This window comes from Gobio gobio, assembly GCF_949357685.1.
Source record: "Gobio gobio genome assembly, chromosome: 10".
Taxonomy (NCBI): domain Eukaryota; kingdom Metazoa; phylum Chordata; class Actinopteri; order Cypriniformes; family Gobionidae; genus Gobio; species Gobio gobio.
This window is the reverse complement of record NC_137116.1, coordinates 42,683,237-42,700,704: the sequence shown is the minus strand read 5'-3', so window position 1 is coordinate 42,700,704 and position 17,468 is coordinate 42,683,237. Positions and strand designations below refer to the sequence as shown.

The following is a 17,468-nucleotide window of genomic DNA, read 5'->3' as shown; positions in this document are numbered from 1 at the left end:
AAATCATAGTATGTTGAAAAGAGTATTCCAAAGATACCCGGATGGTCTACTATTTCCGACGTACGACGTACACTCTACCCTGAAGACCACACGAAGTTTGGAGGTCTGTAGGTAGCTATTGACTCTGCAGAAAGTTGACGACTTATGCCCACTGTGCGCCTCGTGGCCTACCCTTTCGTGGCTGAGTTGCTGTTGTTCCCAATTGCTTCCACTTTGTTATAATACCACTAACAGACTGTGGAATATTCAGTAGTGAGGAAATTTAGATAGATAGATAGATAGATAGATAGATAGATAGATAGATAGATAGATAGATAGATAGATAGATAGATAGATAGATAGATAGATAGATAGATAGATAGATAGATAGATAGATAGATAGATAGATAGATAGATAGATAGATAGATAGATAGATAGATAGAAAATGCATCTGATCTGGCGTCTCGTGTTTTTAACCACGTCCTGTGTGAATTGCCATAAACTGATTAAAAGCTGATTAACATCTTATTCTTATTTCAGTGCTGTTATTTAAAGGGTAACTAAACCCTAAACCAACTTTTTTTAGTTAATGATTAGATTAGATTAGATTAGATTAGATTAGATTAGATTAGATTAGATTAGATTAGATTAGATTAGATTCAACTTTATTGTCATTACACAAGTACAAGTACAAGGCAACGAAATGCAGTTTAGGTCTAACCAGAAGTGCAATAGCAGCAAGTGCAGGATATACAATGGATGCGTAAGTGCAGGACATGGATATGTACTGAATATGTATAAATATGTATAAATAGAGAGACGTTATTACTATAAACAGAACTGAATTTACAGGTGAATATGTACAGTGAATAAATATACAGATGGCTATTACTATAAACAGAATTTACAGGTGAATATGTACTATGAATACAATATACAGATGGCTATTACTATAAACAGAACTTTATATGAGGAATAGCAGTGGATTAGGGTAGTGCAATAAATTATGGACAGAGCTATCCGGAAAAAAGAGTGGAAAGTGCAGTGGAAAGTGGTTGCATATTACAGTTAGAAGTACAGTGCAAAATGCAAATGTAAACATTGGTACTATAAATACAGTCGGCAGTGCAAATGAGCATAATCCAGTTAGGATATGGCAGTGCAAGATGCATATGTAAACAGTTGTTACTGTGATAAACAGTCGGTAGTGCAAATAACAAAGTGAAGGAAGATGTGAGGTAGGAGAGTTATCAGTTTATGAGGGAAGTGGATCAACGGGGGTTAGAGTTCAATAAAGAGACAGCTCTGGGGAAAAAACTGTTCTTTAGTCTGCTGGTCCTGGTCCGGTGGATCCTGAAACGCCTGCCGGAGGGCAGGAGAGAAAACAGTCTGTGGGCTGGGTGAGAGGAGTCCTTGAGGATGCTGCGAGCTCGATGCAGGCAGCGTTTCCTCTGGATGTGCTCGATGGCAGGCAGTGGAGTTCCTGTGATGCGCTGGGCAGTTTTCACCACCCGCTGCAGTGCCTTGCGCTCCGCAACAGAGCAGCTCCCATACCACACTGCCACACAGTTGGTCAGGATGCTTTCTATTGCGCAGCGATAGAAGTTCACCAGGATAGCCGAGGAGAGCTGATTCTTCCTCAGTGTCCTCAGGAAGAAGAGGCGCTGGTGAGCCTTCTTGACCAGGCTGGAGGTGTTGGTCGTCCACGACATGTCCGCCGAGATGTGGATCCCCAGGAACTTGAAACTGGAGACACGTTCAACAGCCATTCCATTGATGTGGATGGTGTCGTGTGTGCCTCTTGACTCCTTCCTGAAGTCCACGATGAGCTCCTTCGTTTTGGTGGTGTTGAGGAGCAGGTTATTATCAGCGCACCATGTGGCCAGGTGCTGGATCTCCTCCCTATAGGCAGTCTCATCGTTGTTGCTGATGAGCCCAATCACCGTAGTGTCGTCCGCAAACTTGACGATGGAATTAGATCCATACACAGGCTTGCAGTCGGCGGTGAAGAGGGAGTAGAGAAACGGACTTAGCACACAGCCCTGTGGTACACCAGTGTTGAGTGTGATGGATGTGGAGCAGGTGAATCCTGAACGAACATTCTGGGGTCTGTCAGTTAGGAAGTCCAAAATCCAGTTACACATTGAAGTGTTGATGCCCAGGTCTCCAAGTTTGGCTATTAACTTGGATGGGATGACAGTGTTGAATGCTGAGCTGAAGTCAACAAACAGCATGCGTGCATAAGTGTTCTTATGGTCCAGATGGGTGAGCACAGAGTGCAGTGCCATGGAAACGGCATCCTCTGTGCTCCTATTGCTGCGGTAGGCAAACTGGTGTGAGTCCAATGTGGATGGTATAGAGTCTTTTAGGTGTTCCAGGACCAGCCGCTCAAAGCACTTCATGACGATGGGTGTGAGTGCTACAGGGCGGTAGTCATTAGGGCACCTCGGGTTAGAGTGTTTCGGCACTGGCACAATGGAAGTGCGTTTAAAGCATGTCGGTACAGCTGCTTGGGCAAGAGACAGGTTGAAAATGTCTGTAAAAACCCCAGCGAGCTGCTCCGCACATGCCCTGAGCACACGTCCAGGGATGTTGTCTGGTCCAGCAGCCTTGTGTGCGCTGATCCGGCTCAGTGCCTTGCAGACATCTGTGGAGGAGAGTGTGATTGGTGGGTGGTCAGCTGAGGGTTTGAGTTTGGTGGCAGTTTCTCTGTTGTCTCTTTCAAAACGAGCATAAAAGTAATTTAGCTCGTTCAGGAAGTTGACATCAGTGGTTGCGGGGGTGGAGTGGGGGGGTTTGTAGTCACTGATGGCCTGGATGCCCTGCCACATGCGTCGAGGGTCAGAGTTGGAAAAGTGACCCTCTATCTTTAGCTTGTAGCAGTGCTTGGCCTTTTTGATGCCCCTCTTCAGGTTAGCTCTGGATGTACTGTAGGCTTGTGCATCACCTGATCTGAAGGCAGTATTGCGTGACTTCAGCAGGAGTCGAACTTCCCTGTTCATCCAAGGCTTCTGATTAGGGTATGTGGTGATCTGTTTCTGGGTTGTAACACTGTCAATGGTGGTATTGATATGGTCCAATACAGAGGAAGTGAATGAGTCAATGTCCGTGTGAGCGCCACTGGTGGCTTGAGAAGCAAACATACTCCAGTCTGTGTTTAGAAACCTTTCCTGGAGTGTGGAATCTGCCCCCGCAGGCCACACCTTGATGGTCTTTACTGATGGCTTCACACGGTTGATGAGGGGTGAATATTTGGGTGATAGAAACAAAGAGAGGTGGTCTGACTGTCCCAGGTGGGGGAGGGGTGTCGCAACGTAAGCGCCAGCCATGTTTGTGTAAACATGATCTAAGGTTTTGTTTCCTCTGGTGTGGCAGGAAACATGCTGGTGAAACTTGGGTAGCACTGACTTTAAGTTTGAATGATTAAAGTCACCTGCAACAATAAACGCAGCTTCCGGGTGATCAGTCTGTTGTTTACTGATGGCTGCGTGAAGTTCTTTCATAGCAAGCTTGGCATCAGCATCCGGGGGAATATAGGCTGCAGTGATAATAGTGGAGGTGAACTCCCGCGGTAGATAAAACGGTCTACATTTAACCATGAGAAACTCCAGGTTAGCTGAACAATGACTCCCAACAATAGCAGAGTTTGTGCACCAAGCTTTGTTAATATAAATGCACAATCCACCCCCTCTGCTCTTCCCGGAGCCATCTAGTGTTCTATCCACCCGGAGTGTGTGGCGTCCCGCTAGCTCAATAGCGGTGTCCGGTATTCCGCTGTTTAACCAGGTTTCAGTGAAGATTAGGACGTTACAGTTCAAAAGTTTCTTACTGTGTGTAATGCTGAGTCGAATCTCCTCCATTTTGTTCAGTAGCGATCGTACATTGGCAAGGAAAATGCTCTGATCTGATGCTAATGATCTGTAATACTGGGGCTTTATTAATGCTGTTCATTGATTCGAGTAAATGTTTTGACATTTGAGTAAAAAGTGTTTCTATAAAATATGGTGTAAAACCGCCAAAGTGCTGTCCTCTTAAGGTTGAACGGTGGCTACTGCAGTTGAATTTAACTATTGGACGTTGTGGTACATCGTGACGTAGGATGGTACTTCCAACGGCTCACTACCCACACCCCTGTCACAAGCTCACCACGCCCTCAGAAATGTTTTCCCCAATCACATGATGAGAACGGCATGTTACATGAAGTAGAAACATTATGAGTGAAACTCACTTGACACTTGCTTTAACATTGTAATGAAGAAAATACAGTTAAATAATGCAGTTGTCAGTACACGTCAGGCTTTTCTTGCGATATTATTGCCGCCCGTCATGTGTACAGATCATTTTCATACATGAGACGCAGTTTCAAACCCTGACACGCAAGTGGTTGCCTCCGTAACGAACAACAATACCGTTACGTGCTGGCGTATATAATCTAACTTATTTGAGGAAATCCGTTTATAATAGGCTTTTAGGTCTGAACTTATTGATTCAGTTAATTTGAATGAAAATACATCGTATGTATATCAGATATCTGATCTATTTTTAGTGGCATTCAGTGTAAGGATTTGACTGTTCATAGATTAGGTCAGGTGTCTCATTCTCTCTTGCGCGGCTGCTTCACTAGCATTGTCTGCATCGGGAGTTAACGCAGTTTGAGCCAGCAGCTCGCATTGATAAGGCTCCGGGTTTGTATCTACAGACCTTTCACCCTCCTCCACTTCAGGTGAAGGTAGGAGAATAATCGCTCTGTTGCAAAGCTGGCGTCACTCCAGTCATTCTCCATCTTTGCAACTCGCGAGTCAGACAGCTGTCAATCAACCCGTCACTGCGGGTCTCAGGTGCATGCCCTCCGCTCAGTCCCGCCCTCGGTTCGTCCCCTCTGTCTCCGCTGGGCTCTGCCCACTTTTCCAGCATTTTTCAAAAATTGCCAGTGGGTGGAGTTAAGCTCTGAGCAGGGGTTTAGTTACCCTTTAAGCAGACAGTTTGCCTCGTACATTCAGTTTAACAGCATTAACAGCAAGCCAAAGAGGGCAAGATTTCCACTGAACTATGCATTTGCATTTTAAACACAGCTGAGCTGACGAAGTCATGGCGTGCCCCCTATTCGGCCCGTCTGCACACTTCCGCCTCTGCAGCTCTCTCTACAATAGATGACGCTGAGGAGTAAGGCTTCGAGAAACTGCCGCCTCTGGAGGAAGCCGTGGCTGCGCTTCTCAGTCCACTCATCGCCATTGGATGGAAGTGACTCATCCATCTAAATTGTGCAGAACCACTTCAGCCAGTAAAGCTGACTCAGCCCTGCACACTATGGCGGTCCTCCAAGTGTTCCTTGGATGAGTCTGGACCCAGCCGCCTTCCGTGATCTGTGCAGTGCCACCAACCTGGCCCTATGCGCCACGAAAACCACCGCCCAGGCCATAGGGAGAAGCATGGCCAGTTTAGTGGTACTTGAGCGCCACTTATGGCTCAACTTAACTGAGATCAAGGATGCAGACAAGACTGCCTTTCTTGACTCCCTCGTCTCTACCACTGGTCTCTTCGGCCCTGCAGTGAGTGGCTTTATGGAGTGATTCATTGAAGCGCAGAAGTCTTTGCAACCCATGCGCCACTTCCTGCCTAAACACTCCAGCTCTGCTTCAAGTTGCCCAAAGAATGTGCCGACTCAGCAGTCAGCCAAACCAGCGCCGCTGATCTCTCATCCCTACCCAGCGGCTGAAGTCAGACAGTGCCCTCAATCTTCGAATCGCTTCCCCTACCCCGAATGCCAGGGCCCCCGACCATGAATTATGCTGGACCCTGAGCCTCGGAAGCCTTCCTGATCAAAAAATAGAAAGGAAGAGGAGGGGGTTAAGTCTCCCTGCGGCCAGGCTTGTGTTTTTCTCCCAGACCCTTTTTCAGTTCAGGCGGCTGGAGATGTTCTATTTGCAGCCAAAGGGCCCATTCAAACTCACGCACCCTTACAACCAAACGCTGTTATAATACTTCCTCGTACCAAAAAAGGATCAACTTATCCAAGAGTGCAATGTTTCCCAGCCAGCAGATAGCCTTCCTGGGAACAGTTCTGGACTCTGTTCAAATGAGAGGCTGGCTCACGCAGAACGTGCTCTCAGCATTCAGCGACTAGCTGCATCGTTCAGAGTGGGGTCTTATCTCCCCCTAGGAACATTTCAGAGGGCATTGGGCCTTATGGCCTCGGCATTGTCAGTACTCCAGCTAACCCTAACCACTGCAGCATTCAAAATGAGGCAGCACCACCTCCACGTTCAAAGTTTAAGTGGCGTCCATAGTAGCCTTCCACGCTTGTGTGGCCGGCCAATCTCTAGGAAGAAACGACTTAGTCATTCACTTCTTCAAGGGGACCAGGAGGCTAAACCCACCTTGTCCCCCCTCTATATCCTCATAGGACCTATCCACGGTCCTCAGAGCCCTCCTGCAAGCTCTAGCATCGGTCAAGTGAGTGGGCGATTTACAAGCACTCTCTGTGAATGCTTCCTGCTTTGAGTTTGGGCCTAACGACTCCAAAGTCGTCCTCAAACCAAGACATGGCTATGTACCCAAGGTGCTCTCAACTCCGTTCAGAGCCCAGGTCATTTCGTTGTCTGCCCTTCTCTAGTTGTAAGTTGACAGAGAACTAAACCTACTCTGCCCTGTCAGGGCTCTAAGAGTCTATATAGAGCGTTCTGCCCAATTCAGACATTCAGAGCAGCTCTTCGTATTGTGACAAGTCTCCCGAGCTCTCGTCAGCGTCGCCCTGGAAACAATCAAGGATCACCTGCAGGCACTCAGCACGGGCCGGACCGTCACAGCTGCAGGCGATCAACACAGAGCATAAAACACAACACCACGGGACTCCAGTTTGAGCTACACTCCATGAAGCAACGCGCAAATCCTTCTCTCTCTCTCACCCAGACAGCAGCCTGTGACACTCCGGCCACACCGTCTCACTGACGTCACCGCGAGTCACCCTGCACCAGAGGAAGAAGCAGAGCACAGCGCACCAACACTTCACCGCCACAACGTTTGTTTACCATTTCTCAATATACCCACCCTCCGGAGGGTTTTCACTAAATTCTGTGTTGTGTGATTCTTCACCCTGCCACAGTATGCTTCGGAGGCCATATCAATGGGCTCCCGGTCATGAAGCAGAGATTATCCCCTTGGACACTATTTCTTTGGCCTACGCCTCAATGGGCCTTCAATGCCCCATTGGCGTCAGAACACACTCCACTAGAGGCATGGCCTCTTCATCTGGTCTATCCATTGACGACATTTGTGCGGCGGCCGGCTGGCCCTCACTATCCACATTTGTTAGATTTTATAATTTGGAAGTGCCTGCACTGCAGTAACGAGTTCTCTCTGTCTAAGTGAGTGTTTGCCTCTAAGGAGCTCAACCCATTAAGTATTCCTTCTGGGGGCCCTGACCTTTGTCCGGGCCCCGTCGGACCTTTGACTGTGTTCTACTCTAATGCCTCAGGCTGGAATCTCGGAGTTCAGTCATTCAGCTTTTATAGCAGGCGTGACTAGACTGTGTTCCCATATGAGTCTAGCGACGCAATACGAGTGAACTGTTTTCGAAAGGGAATGTACTTGGTTACTGATGTAACCTCGGTTCCCTGAGAATAACGGGAAAGAGTATTGTGTAGATGGCCGTGCTATTGGGCTTCAGGACTAGCGATCATCGCTTCAGTCGAATGAACCTGAATCCTATGGCCAAATGGGCTGCTTATATAGCCAGAAACCCCGCCCATTAAAAACACATATATGCTTTTTGCCTCAAGTTAAAGACAAACCATCTATAAATGAACATGCACCCCAGGATATTATATGTACGCATATACATCTGTTTTTCTGTCCGAGTGCAAATGCGATACTGATCTTATACAACAGTTTAATATAATAAATAAGTTAATATTTGTGTTGTTTTAGACAACATTGTATTGTTTTTAGTCTGTTTTGCCAACGAAAATATAAAGACAAAGCAGAACTCCGATTCCGAGCAAAACAGTGCTTAATTTCTGAATATTATGTTGCTCTCGCAAGTGGAAAAACATTTAGCCTAAACATAGGCTATAGTTAAAATCACAAACATTTTAAAATAAAACTTAGACTACAATAAACAAAAACAGCCAACTCTTGTATTTTCTTTCATTTTTTAATCTTTTTACAAGAAATCATAAAGAAATCATGTAGGTCATAAAGAACGCTTCGGTTACTAACGTAACCTCGGTTCCCTGAGAAGAGGGAACGAGTATTGCGTTTGCCTTTCCTTGAGATATTGAAGCAAATTTTTATCCTAAAAATACCATGTAAAACGCAGTGCAGCTGCACAGCTCTCAGCAGGAAGCTGCTGCGTGCTGATTGGCTGTGCCGCTGCAACTGCAGGAACCTATGGCGAGACCACTGGGCGGGACGGACTAATCAGGTCCCTCTACTATTCCCGCCACCAGGGGCAGCAGAATTTGCATAGCCAAGGGTATAAAAGACCCTGTCTCGCCAGGTTCGTCAGGTTAATCGACTGAAGCGACTCCCTGAGCAAGCGAAGCATGGCAAGCAAACGCAATACTCGTTCCCTCTTCTCAGGGAACCGAGGTTACGTCAGTAACCGAAGCGTTCCCTTTCGAGAGTACTCTCGTATTGCGTTTGCTAAACGCTACGGGGAACCAATGCAAAGCGCCGTGCTCGCTTAACGGCTCTGAAAGCCTAGAGACACCATACCCAAGCCGACCTAAGTGGGCCCGTAAATATGGTATAATAAAAGTCCTAAATATGAGCCAGACCTGAGTCGGGCCATTTAATGCGAATAACACGCAAATGTACGTGTAGTGTATATATATATATATATATATAGACCAGACATAGTCGGGCCAAAAAATATTGAATGACCAGACAATTCGAGTCGTATAAGGAATGTGCTTATGACTTATACAAATACTTAACCCAAACCAGACTGCGAGTAGGGTTGGGCATCGTTTTGATTTGAACGATTCTGATTCCGATTCCGATTCTTAGTTTCGATTACGGTTCTTTTCGATTCTCGATTCCGATTCTTTGAGGGGTGGAGTCACAACATGTCACAGGCTCATTTCACAGAGGAAAATTGTATTTTGATTCAATAATGAGTTTTAGTTTTGGGACTTTCTCCGCTGGCATTTTCACTTGCTTTGCTGCAAAGGTGAATGGAGTTTCACACCGAGTCCCGGTTTAACAATAGCATTAACAGCAGTCATATTAGGACTGCTACTAGCGTGGGCAATTTGCATATAGCTACATTTATCTACGAGGGGGAAAAATAATTTCAGTAACGTTGTTGTTCACCACAATTCGCAATTTGGTCAAGGGCTTTGTTATTACACTACAATCACTTACCTGATTATGACGAGGTGGGATAATGTTAGTTCACCCTGAAATGAAAATAAAGCCATCTTTTACTTACCTTTACCCAGCTGTTGTTCAAATGCGCGTGTTCCTGTGTGTGCGCACTCCAAGCCGCAGTAGCCTCGTGCAATATTGTCATGACAACCGGTACACAATATTCACTTCAGGAGGTTTTATTATTAGTATTATTTCTTATCATATACGTTATAGAAAAGACGAGAATCGCGTTTTTTTTCTATTGAGCTTTATTTCTCAAAATGGTGCATGTGTGTGTGTGTGTGTGTGCTTATCCTGGGTGCAATGACAACAACAGTGCGAGTTATTATATTAGGCACGAGCGCCGGCGGCTGCTGATGGCTCATAGTTTACACAGAGGAGCGCGCTCAGAATAACGGCCGAGCTCAGTGTTTTGACTGAATAATACAGTTTCTTTCTCGCGAAACCTTATAGTGTGCCCCTTGAACACTTTACATATGGCGCGCGTCACCCTGTATCGTTGCGTGATACATTTGTTTATTTTTTGTAATGTTTTAGCTGATCGCCATTCTCTGCCATAATAGGAAGGAGCGCGTGCAGGAACAGTATTTTAAATGTCATAGGACATAGGGCACTGGGACAACATCAGGGTAAGTAAAAGAAGGCTTTATTTTCATTTCAGGGTGAACTATCCCTTTAATAACGTTGGTTAGCACAGGGTTGCCCGAGGAGGACAGACCTGCGCAGCATTTCAAACACGCTACACTCGTTAATTTATACACCTCATATTTGTAGTGCATCCTCCCGTGCAAGAAATAAGTTTGTCATATGTGTTGCACTGTGCCGACCCAGGCGTTTTTTTTTTTTTTTTAGTGAAATAAAGCCACACTTTTGAGCGCCGCTTACCGTGCTCCATGGCTGCAACAGAACAAACGGGCGCGGCAAGCACTTCCGAAAACTTGCGCGTTTGGAACCGATGATCGGAATCGAAAACAACATTTCTAAACGATTCCAATGGCACCGTTATTTTTTAAACGGTTCCAAGTTGGAACCGGTTCTCGATGCCCAACCCTAACTGCGAGCCTTAAGGGGTTAATATGTATTACACAGCGAGAAGCCCAGCCTGTAAGGCAGGGACATCCAAATGATAAAACCTGATAAAAGTGGACGGGGAGGCCCAGCCTGCCGCCGTACAGATATCATTCAGTGAAATGCCAGTAGACCAAGCCCACGACGAGGCCATGCCTCTAGTAGAATGCGCTTTGACGCCTATAGGGCAGCTGAGACCTTTAGACTCATAAGCCAGCGAGATAGCATCCACTATCCAACGTGACAAGGTCTGCTTTGTAATCGCGCACCCGCGGGTGCGGCCGCCAAAGCACACAAAGAGCTGTTCCGTTTGCCTGTAAGCAGCGGAACGCTCTATGTATATTCTCAGCGCTCTGACAGGACAGAGCAAATTAGCATCTTCCTCATCTAACAGTGATGAGAGTGCTGAAAGTGAAATAACCTGTGCTCTGAACGGAGTTGAAAGCACTTTAGGTACATATCCATGTCTTGGTTTGAGGACGACTTTAGAGTCGTTTGGCCCAAATTCCAGACAAGAGGCGCTCACTGAGAGCGCGTGCAGATCACCCACCCGCTTAACTGATGCGATCGCTAGCAGAAAAGCGGTCTTGAGCGATAGGAGCTTTAAGATCACTGAATGCAGAGGCTCGAATGTTGAGCCTTTCATAGCATCCAGGACCGTGGACAGGTCCCATAAAAGGACTATGGGGGGGTGAGGTGGGTGAAGCCTTCTAGCCCCTTTATGGAAGCGCACGATAAGATTGTTCTTTCCCAGTGATAGTCCATTCACTTGAATGTGATACGCTGCTATAGCAGCCACATAAACTTTGAGCGTGGAGGGGGAACGACCCGTGTCCAGTAGCTCTTGTAAAAAAGTGAGCACTTCTGACACTTCACAATTATGTGGGGTCAGGCTTCGTGCTTTACACCAGTCCGAAAAGACTGACCATTTGCCTGAATAGAGCCGCCTAGTCGCGGGGGCTCTGGCTTCAGAAATAGTGTTTAATACATTTTCAGAGAGGTTCTCATGTACCCGTTGATGGGCCAGACATGAAGCGCCCATAGATCGGGACGGGGATGCCAGATCTGCCGTTTCGCCTGCATGAGGAGGTCTCTCCTCAGCGGAATTGGCCACGGGGCTGTATCTGACATCCGACTTAGCAGTGAGAACCATGGTTGATTTCTCCAAAGCGGGGGTATTAAAAGCACAGTGCATTTGCTCTCCCTGATCCTCTCTATGACCTGAGGTAACATTGAGATTGGGGGAAAAGCATAAAGAGGGAGGTTGGGCCATTCGTGGGCCAACGCATTGAGCATTGTCTTGTGAGGCGAAAAGATCCACTTTTGCCTCTCCAAACATGCCCCAAATTGTCTGAATCGTTTGTGGGTGAAGAGACCACTCTGCTGGGGACACTTTGCCCCTGGACAGCATGTCCGGACCCAAATTCAGAATGCCTGGCACATGAGTCGCTCTCAGCGAGCTCAGGTTGTGCCCTGCCCATATTAGGACTTTTTCTGCCATTGTGTGTAGACCAACAGATCTTAGACTGCCCTGGCGATTTATATAGGCTACCACTGACCTGCTGTCCGTTCGGATCAGGACATGGTGGTGCTTTATGTACGGAAGGAAAGCTCTCAGCGTGACCGCTTTCATCTCTAGACAGTTTATGTGAAAGCTCTTTTCCGAGTCTGACCAGACACCGGAGACTGGCCTGCCCTCGTGAAGGGCTCCCCAACCTAGGTTGGATGCATCTGTCGAGATAACTTTCCACTTCGTAACAGTGCCAAAGCTCACGCCCGTCTGTTACCAGACGGGATTTTTCCAAGGAGCCAGAGCCAACATACAGCTGGGGTCTACCTTGATTTTTAATCGGCCCGAGAGCCATGCATGAGCTGGAACGCGGCGATTCAGCCAGCGCTGTAGGGGGCGCATGTGTAATGCTGGGTACACACCAAAAGATAATCGGGCTGATTTTGGGCCGATTTTCCCCCCTTCCGACAATCCTAGCTATGTCCCGATTATCTTGATGGTTCTAAAGATTATCTTATCAGATTTTCCTGTGGTGTGAAGTGTGTTAAGAGTGTCCGAACCTGCTCGGAAGAACGTCGGAGCCGTCCCGATCGCGAATCGTAAATATTGAACATGTTGAATATTTACGATCAGAAATCCTGATGTGTGGGGGGAACCCCTAGGACAAACACGCGCACACTCACGTGAAACGAAATAAGATTCAATCCGAAAGCACGCTGAGAGATGAAATAGTCATGAACTGACTATAACTCAGACTATAAAAACAATTATTTAAAGATTATTTAATAAGGCAATTTCAAAGAGAATAATATAGCTATTTTCCAAGAGACACCTGAGGACAACAATTATAAAGAAACAGCAGTGTGATTTTTTTTTTTTTTTTACCATTACTCATCTAGCTCACTCTGTAACATCAGTGTTTCCCACACATAGACTAATTAGTGGCGGTGCGCCACAGAATCAACCGGCTGCCACATATTGCGCGTTGTTATTCATTAACTTTTTAACTATTTAAAACACGCAGCGTATTCGTTAATTTCCTTTCCATGCTCTCTCTCTCTCCATCTCTCTGTCACTCATGCGTCTCTCTCTCTTTCTCTCAACCCTGCTTTTGATATGAAACTTGAAAGTCTAAGGTTTTAAACTTGAATACGAAATTCAAACAATAAATATAGCGTTTTGGCGCTAATGTGGCATAAAAGTTAAAGCCAGAGGCGTGGAAAAACAGAGTTCCGACATGCTCTCATCTCCCGGCGGCGTGCGCGCTCAAGTAGCTACGTGGTTCACGGAGCGCTCACATGTCTGGTTGCTCAAAGTATTGCAGATCATAACTGCTTACTTATTTTTAGGTTTTGCATTTAAATACATATTTATGATCAAACACTAGATTTCTTTAAATGTGAAATTTTAAAACGTTAACAATTTACATCCAAATATTTTTAATGATACTTATATAAGCACACACAAGTGAATATTAATGATTCCAAGCAAATATAATTTACCCAAGAAAAGTTTAAAATAGTGCTAAAAAGGCAAACTTTCCTTATATGTACAGTAGGCTATATGAATTGATATTGAATCAAGATCGAAATTGATATTTGTGCCAATCATCGCCATACTTATTCTGAAGTCTCGCGAGATTTTTCGAGAATTCCTGTGTTTACAGTCGGGACTCTGGTTGAAAATCTGTTCGTGTGTGGTGTGCTGTCTTTGTCACATCATGGCACACCACACATTATAGGAGCAAAACGGTTCAATCTAGGATTATATGTCCTCATGTGTGTGGTCTATCACATTTTGAAAATCTTATAAGATGTAAAAAATCTTTTGGTGTGTACCCAGCATAACAGACCTAGTCTGAGGACTGGCGTCGCCGAGGCCATGAGACCCAACATCCACTGAAAGTGTTTGAGAGGAGTGAATGCACCGGACCTGAGGGAAACCGCTCGGTTCTGAACAGAGAGCGCGCGCTGTGACATCAGTCGCGCGTTCATCTGCAGTGAGTCTAACACTGTTCCCAGAAACAAAACGTTCTGTGTGGGAGACAATGAACTCTTTGCCACGTTGATTCTGAGGCCCAAGCAATTTAAATGGTTGAGAAGCCAAGATCTGTGGTTCAATAACTGTATCTGACTGAGCTATTATGAGCCAGTCGTCGAGATAGTTAAGAATTCTCATTCCCCGAAGCCTCAGCGGGGTTAGCGCCGCTTCCATGCACTTCGTAAACGTGCGGGGAGCCAGAGATAGACCAAAGGGTAGCACCCTGTATTGGTAAACTTTCCCCTCGAAGGCGAATCTCAAGAATGGCCTGTGATGAGGGGCTATTTTTTATGTGGAAATAGGCATCCTCTAGATCCACAGTGAAAAACCAATCTCCCGGGCGAACGTGCACAAAGATTTGTTTCATTTTCAACATTTTGAACGGGCGCTTCATAAGGGCCTTGTTCAGATGTCTGAGATCTAGAATGGGCCTGAGACCACCGTCTTTTTTTGGTACAAGGAAGTAACGACTGTAAAAGCCTGACTCGCTCTGTGAGTGGTGTACGGCTTCCACCGCCCCTTTCATTAACAGTTTTGATATTTCGGTTCGAAGCACATGACTTGTGTCGCTTCTCACCGTTGTCTCTTCCACAGTGCGAAAACGGCGTTTGTGTACAGGCGAGCGCGTTTGTTTGCGGGCTCGTTGGCTGTGTATGTGATGTGCCCAGCCACCTGGTTGAAGGGAGCTGGGGCACGTTTTGGACGAGAGCGAGGTGGTAAACCGGCCGAAGCGGGTATTATCCGCCTTCTCTTTGTGCCTCTGGCTAGGACGGCTTCGGTGGCTCAAGTTTCGACACATTGCTGGGTCGGGGACCTCGACGCTCTGGCGGTCTGCTGCGGCTCATAGAGCGGGAACGCTTTCCGGGCTTAGAAGCCGTGCGAGGCTGGTGAGCTGGTGGCGCCGCCTTGGTGGGCTGGGCTGGGCTGGTCCAGCTTTAGCGTGACGGCTAGCAGAGGAGCTGGAACGCTTGGGCAGGAAATGTCGCATTGCCTGTGAAGCCTTTTGCGCCTCTGTGAAGCGTTCTTAGAACCCAACCACAGAGGGACCGAATAGTCCTGAAGGCGACATGGGCGCGTCCAGGAAAGCGGTCTTGTCTGAGTCTTTCATTTCGGTCAGGTTAAGCCACAAATGGCGTTCCAACACCGTCAAGTTGGCCATGCATCTGCCGATCGCCTGAGTGTTGGCCTTGGTTGCGCGCAGGTCCTTCAGAGCCTCGGTATCAGGGACAGACTCATCCAGGGAACGGAGGAGTTTGGCCTGGAAGACCTGAAGCACCGCCATAGAGTGAAGTGCTGAGGCCGCCTGGCCGGCAGAGGCGTATGCTCGACCGGCGAGGCTGGAACTTAGATGGGTGCACAGCTTTTGATTGCCAACCTCTGGCGGAGGGTGGGCAAAGGTGTGCAGCGACGGCTTCCTCGAGGGGAGGAAGAGCGTAATATCCCTTTTCCTGAGGCCGAGCCCGAAGGGTCTGCAGCGCCAGTTCGTCGCACTCCGGGCAGCCGCCCTGGTTGAGCGCGGCCTGCGCGTGGTCTTGTCCGAGACATGAAACGCAGATGATGTGCCGATCCTCGTCCGAGAGAAAGCCTCTACACGAGGCGCAGAAACAAGACATTTGAAACAACGTCTCGGCTCTTTTTGAGTGTGTGGCAAACACGTATGTTATTTGTAATAAAAGGATATGTGTCGGATGGCGTAGCTGGAAGGAAGGCTGAAGGCAGAGAGTCCGACGTCCTCAGGCTGCAGAGTTCCGCTGGGTGCGTGTCGACGGCAGGCTTCGATCCAGAGCTCAGCGAGGTGAGTCGCTGAAGAAGAAATAATCTACGAGGCTGACTCCAGTTCCTTTTTCGCCAGCTCCTTATTCGCCAAACTATCCGTTCCACCTTAAAAATGTTGAATGGTTGTTAACCCCGCCCCCATTGCGTTTGGCTCTGTTTTTTTAAAGGAACAGTAGTACCAGAAATATGAGTTTGACATTAGAGGTTGTCTTTTTTGGATAGGGCAGCATTTTCATTAAATTCTAATTCTAGTTCAATGTACTTTTGTATTTAATCTCTATTTCTTACTAAATGTCTTGTCTTTTAAAAAATAAAGAGGAACATAATGTCTTAAACTGAGATTTAATGTTATGTCGTAATGTACTTCATTCTAACAGGTTTATGTTTATATATATATATATATATATACACATACATATATATACACATACATAAACATTTATATAGGTGGCATTACTTTATTTTTTCACAAGTTCTAAACAAAATCGAGCACATAGAGGTAAATTAATTCTCAAAAGAAATCCACATTACAGCATTTTCTGATGTGTAGTTGTTGAAAGATGAACCCCAGAACATGCATCTCCATGCAACTATATGAGTCGACAAAGCATAATAGAGGTGTCATTATTTAATTATTATACAAGTTCTCAAAAAATTGAGCACGTAGAGGTATAGATAAATGTATTATCTACAGAAATTCTGCATCACAACATTTTCTGATGTGTAGTTGTTGAAATATAAACCCCAGAACATGCATCTCCATGCAACTATATGAGTCGACAAAGCATAATAGAGGTGTCATTATTTAATTATTATAAAAGTTCTCAAGAAAAACACAACGAAGAGGTATAGAGAAGTGTATTATCTAAAGATATTTTGCATCACAACATTTTCTGATGTGTAGTTGTTGAAATATGAACCCCAGAACATGCATCTCCATGCAACTAAATGAGTCAACAAAGCATAATGGGGGTGTCATTATTTAATTATACAAGTTCTCAAAAAATTGAGCACGTAGAGGTATAGATAAATGTATTATCTACAGAAATTCTGCATCACAACATTTTCTGATGTGTAGTTGTTGAAATATGAACCCCAGAACATGTATCTCCATGCAACTATATGAGTCGACAAAGCATAATAGAGGTGTCATTATTTAATTATTATAAAAGTTCTCAAAGAATTGAGCATGTAGAGGTATAGATAAATGTATTATCTAAAGATGTTCTGCATCACAACATTTTCTGATGTGTAGTTGTTGAAATATGACCCCCAGAACATGCATCTCAATGCAACTATATGAGTCGAAAAAGCATAATAGAGGTGTCATTATTTAATTATTATAAATGTTCTCAAAAAATTGAGCACGTTGAGGTATAGATAAATGTATTATCTAAAGAAATTTTGCATTACAACATTTTCTGATGTGTAGTTGTTGAAAGATGAACCCCAGAACATGCACCTCCATGCAACTATATGAGTCGACAAAGCATAATAGAGGTGTCATTATTTAATTATTATAAAAGTTCTCAAGAAAAACACAATGTAGAGGTATAGAGGAGTGTATTATCTAAAGATATTCTGCATCACAACATTTTCTAATGTGTAGTTGTTGAAAGATGAACCCCAGAACATGTATCTCCATGCAACTATATGAGTCAACAAAGCATAATAGAGGTGTCATTATTTAATTATTATACAAGTTCTCAAAGAATTGAGCAC

The 17,468-nt window shown here is 45.6% G+C and overlaps 1 protein-coding gene across 2 annotated transcripts in view; it reads left to right on the top strand.

Annotated features, from left to right (window-relative positions):
* The window catches only part of LOC307133195 (tumor necrosis factor receptor superfamily member 14-like), a 39,981-nt gene that overhangs the window by 1,142 nt on the left and 21,371 nt on the right, over positions 1–17,468 (top strand). The window lies entirely within an intron of this gene.